Source organism: Euprymna scolopes, chromosome 13 (assembly GCF_053919585.1).
Source record: "Euprymna scolopes isolate OS-2025 chromosome 13, ASM5391958v1, whole genome shotgun sequence".
Lineage (NCBI taxonomy): Eukaryota > Metazoa > Mollusca > Cephalopoda > Sepiida > Sepiolidae > Euprymna > Euprymna scolopes.
Window position 1 is genome coordinate 121,001,184 of NC_136494.1, and position 5,051 is coordinate 121,006,234.

At 37.3% G+C, this 5,051-nt stretch overlaps 1 protein-coding gene across 9 annotated transcripts in view; it reads left to right on the forward strand.

Annotated features, from left to right (window-relative positions):
• The first annotated feature begins 1,625 nt into the window (after positions 1-1,625).
• Positions 1,626-5,051, forward strand: part of LOC145292174 (uncharacterized) — an 806,320-nt gene continuing 802,894 nt past the window's right edge. For 8 of the 9 annotated variants that reach the window (XM_080138436.1, XM_080138439.1, XM_080138442.1 and 5 more), the window contains exon 1: positions 1,626-2,749. The gene's annotated coding sequence lies outside the window, so the exon portion shown is untranslated. The remainder of the gene's footprint in view (positions 2,750-5,051) is intronic. The other variant, XM_080138437.1, reaches the window with a different exon arrangement.

Here is a 5,051-nt window from a genome sequence, read left to right on the forward strand (position 1 = left end):
GCATATCATTCTTCTAAAGTGTTTTCACGTCCAGATTGCATTTTTGAAATTCAACAGCTGTAACAATCAGGCTTTAGTAGGATGTATTCCAATTCCTGCTGTAGCTGTTCATTTGAATCTGAAATCATAAAAATTGATCAGTCATCTCATAAGATATATAGCAATAACGCACTGAATTTTCAAGAGTTTACAGACTCTTTTGTACAGGTCATTTAAAATTGTCATAAACTTATTGAAGGCGCCTCATACCTCGATGCATGGGTGAATTTTGGTTTTATAGAGATAGCGAACACTGACAAGTGTGATAAGTTATCTAACCTGTTAGAGGGAGCTCACATTATTTGCAGGCCTTAGTTGCAATTACTCCTGAGTCAGATCTCACCTAGAGTGATAATAACTGTCATGGTCCAATGTATATGTGAAATAAAATTGTTAAATAGAATTGTATAAAGCACACGCTTGGGTACGGTGCTCATTTCCACCAAAACCAGCCCTTTCAGCCCTTTTTTTCTTTCGACCTACCTATGAGACAAAAATTCCATCCAGTAATAAAGCCTTAATTTGGAGAACGTAGAATTACCACTAGTTGGTATTAATCACAGGTCTCGAAGTCGGAGTCCCTTCTATCAGGTAAATAGAATCAATCAGTGAGAGATACTCTACATAAGAATTGCCTAACCTGCTATATACAAAATAGTATATACAAGGGGCCTCCTATTTTTTAAACTAAAAAAGTAAAAGGGCTACGAAGACGGAAGTGGTACCATTAAAACAAGCAACCTTTTGTGCCCTAAAATTTATTTTTCTACATAGTCACAATCATTCTCAACACACTTTTGCAGGAATTTAATGACGCGACCCTGCTTCTGACGCACGTCCATGACGGGTTCTTTTCTTAGATTCTTATAGGGCAATATCTGCAGCAGAAAGATGAAACTTTCAGGTCATGAATGCATAAGTTCAGTCATCATAACACTGCAATCATCTCTGATCAATTATACTAAATATTAAGAATTTTAAGCATAAAACCTTTCATCAAAATCACTAAATTTGATCCAATCAGGTGAAATACAAAAAATAGGAAGCATTACGTTTTGAATGCCCGTTGTACTAAATAGCTGGAGGTATTAAGGACTTGAAGCAAACAATCTTTTATCAAAATGACTGGATTTGGACTAAAGTAATCCAAAAAGGATGACATGTCGTAAAACAAAACAATCCACACTAAGTTGAACTCAAGTTATTTACAAGTTACACTATTTTCTCTTATTATACTGTGTATACTGCTACTTTAGCAAAGCGGGAATTACCCAACTTGCACGACTAATGCAACTGCTTTTGCTATTAAAGCCATTCCTAAAATACTAGGTTGTGAGAAGGCGAGCTTTACAAGCTCGTTGTCTCCGGAATTGCTACAGATGGCGCCACTGCTATAACTGCTACTATTCTACTAATTATATACTGCCACTGCAGACACTGACATAACTTGTAAAGTAGTAGTTGGAGTCAGAAAACTTGAAAGGTTCCTTTCGCTCCCCTCCTCCCGCCTCTCTCTCATTTTTATCTCTCTTTCTCTCTTCCCCCACTCAGTCTTCTTGGTCTCCCTCTCATCGAATTGCTTTTACGCACCATAGTCCTCTCTTTCTCTATCACGATCTACCCCCTTTCTTTCTTTCTTTCTTTCTTTCTCTTTCTTTTTTTCTCTCGCTTTTTTCCTTAATTCATTTAGCCTCTCTTTCTTTCTAGTTCTGTCCTCTTACTCCTTGTTCTTCGTCCAACGCTTTTTCACGCGATTTTTTTCTTTTTTTTTTCACTCATTTTCTTATTCTTCCAACGTCGAGTCCCTTTCTTTCTTTTTATTCACTCTCTCTTTCTATAAGTGTTTTTTTTTTTTTTTTTTTACTTTTCTTCTATTTCTTTTTCAAGCACTTTTCTTTTGCGCTCACTAAATATTCCTTTTTCTGTCCTCTTTCCCTTTTCTCCATTTTTTCTTTTTGCCCCCCCCCTCTCGCTCTCTATTTCTCCCTCTTTCACTCTCGCACTTTCTTCCCCCCTCTCGCAGTTTTTCTCTCTTTTCCTTTTCATCACTCTTCCTTACTCTCTTTTTTTAATCCTTTTCTCTCTCTCTCTCCCTCCATCTCTCTCTCTCTCTCTCGATCTTTTCCTCTCTACACCTCTCTCCCCCTCTTCTCTCTATCTCTTTTTCGCGTGCGCTCCCCCCCCTCTTCTCCCTCTCATTCAGTGTGTTGTCTCTTCTTGTGGAGTCCGTGTTATTATTGTTATGATCCGATCACAGTTGCCTCCCTCCACCCCCTCTCTCACCCTCGCTCTCTCTCTCTCTTTCTCTCTCTCTCTCTCTCTCTCTCTCTCACTCTCTCTCTCTCTTATCAACTTTTAAATGTGCTTCCAATTTATTTGTCGCTCCATAGAATGTCGGTGTTGCGCGTCAACTTAATTTTACCTAACTTAAGGTAGTGACACACTTGTAGTCTTCTACCTTCTCACCCAACCGCGACTACTTCAGTTGGACTGTCACTTAAGAGAGTCACGCCTAAAACAGTAAAACAACAAAACAAAACGTCACAACCTTATTTACTTTTATTTTTTCCCTTTTAAACTCACCGCAAAAGTAAAAAATAAAATAAACAGCTGATAATCACACTTCTATTTCCCTACCAAATGTTGGAGTTTTCCACTAACAAATACATTTAAGATGATTTTACTTTTCTGGATAGCCGAGCGCACACAGGTGAGTTTCTCATTTTATCTTAAAATAGTGAAAAATCGAAACGTTACAACTTAATAGCAGTAGTCGTAGTAGTAGTGTCTTTTCATTCGCTTTTCTTTTGAAATATACTTTTCGAAACTACTAATATTGATTCTTATATAAATAAATGTAAGTTTGGGTCAAGTAAACATTCACAGTAACATTTGTTTCGTTTCTTTCAATAAGTAGTTACTGTTAAAAGTTGTGTGTGTGTGTGTGTGTGTGTGTGTGTGTGTGTGTGTGTGTGTGTGTGTGTGTGTGTGTGTGTGTGTGTGTGTGTGTGGAAAGGCCAGGAAAAAACAAATTAAACACAGAAATAAATAATCAAAAACGGGAGCTTTCCTGCCTTGGTTCGGATCATTTCTGGTGACACCTGTATTTTAGTGTCACACATCATGTTTCATTTTATGATATATCGTGTATTTATCCTCGTGCGTGTGTCTGTAGATTTGTGTGTGTGCGCACATGTATATATGTATATGTATGTATGGATTTGCGAGTGTGTGCGTGTACGATATATATATATATATATATATATATATATATATATATATATATATATATACTGTGTGTGTGTGTGTGAGAGAGAGAGAGAGAGAGAGATTTGTGTGTGTATATGTGTACGGCATAATCGCGTTGACACACCGGTTCTCGCCAGATTACCGAAGTTAAGCAACGTTGAGCCTGGCCAGTACCAGATGAGTGACCATTTGGGAAGATTAGGTGCTGTAGGTACATACCGGGAATGTTGGACGTGGGGCTAGCGCCCTCACCCCGAAAAAAAAAAAAGAACTTCTCGCTACAAAAGCATCTACAAAATACCTATTTACAATGCCTCCCCACCAGGGTCGTTTTTTAACGTAGAGAAAAGGAACAAAAATGAAAAATTGTTTCAGTCATGAAAGATCTCTCCTCCACTGACAAAGAACAACAAATTGAAGTGTAGCAACTTAAGAACAGATACTACACTTTGATCTTGGCCTGAAGCATCTACAAAGTTGGAGCCCAAGGTGGTGGTGGTCGTGGTGTGTATATATGTGTCTATATATGTGCGTATATAGATTTGTGCTAGTATATAGAATTGTGTGTATATATGTGTTCATAGATTTGTGTGCGTATATATGTATATATATATATATAGAGAGAGAGAGGGAGAGATTTGTGTGTGTGTGTGTATATATGAGTGTATGCATATGTGTGTGTGTACGCGTGTATAGATTTGTGTGCGTGCGTGTATATGGTGTGTATATGATTAGATTTTTGTGTGCGTGTGTGAATACGTGTGTCTATATTTGTGTAAAATTTGTGTGTACGTGTGTGTGCATACATGTATATACATGTGTGTGTGTATAGATTTGTGCGTTCGTGTGTACGCGCGTTTATATATATATATATATATATATATATATATATATATATATATATGCGTGTGTGTGTAAGGCGGCCCCGAAAGCGCTGTTGAAACCACTTGCATTCTTAGGCTTCCCAACAGGTTTCCTCCATCTCCATTCCGTGTTTTTAGACTGATTGCACCGGTATTGCAAATTCGTAGGGCACACATTGAAACGAATTCTATCAGTACAGCCAAACGCAACTATTTGACACTTCCATACTTTCATTTTATTGAAAAAATAAAAATAAATAAATAACCCGCATGTATGTCGTGTGAATCCACGCGCGTAGAGGATGCGTACTTCTTTTGTTTTTTGTTTTTTGTTTTTTTGTTATTACCGGTTAAATTTAAGTCGTATTTAAAATTCATACAACCTAACATTACAGGCTGTTTGTGTTAATGTTGGTCTTGTATATCATCTGGAATGAGAAAGAATGTGTAGCGCCAGTTTTAAAGGAGGTAAGTCTAACTGGGTACTTGCGTTGGGAATAATCACTTTTACGTGCCCATCTTCGCAATGTTTGAAAAAAAAAAGTGCGTTCACGCAAATCTTGCGTATCTCTTTACGTATGTGTCGATATATCCGACAATTTATGAACGTGGGGATACTAGAATAAAAACCCAATATTGTCCGGGATTAATTGGGAAATACATATGTCTTCTTTCTCTCCAACTGGATATATTTCTCTTTCATTTTAATTTTGTAGTTTTATGTTCTATTATAGAGCGTTTCAGAACGAGGTACTTAAAATGGATTGGGTATGGTTTGTGTGAGGGAGATGTGGGGGTAAGCGAAGTAATTAAAGTGACATTAACTGAAACACATTTGGGTAAATGTATAGTATTTAACCCACTCGAGGCACACCCGGCGTTTTTTTAAGAATGAATGAA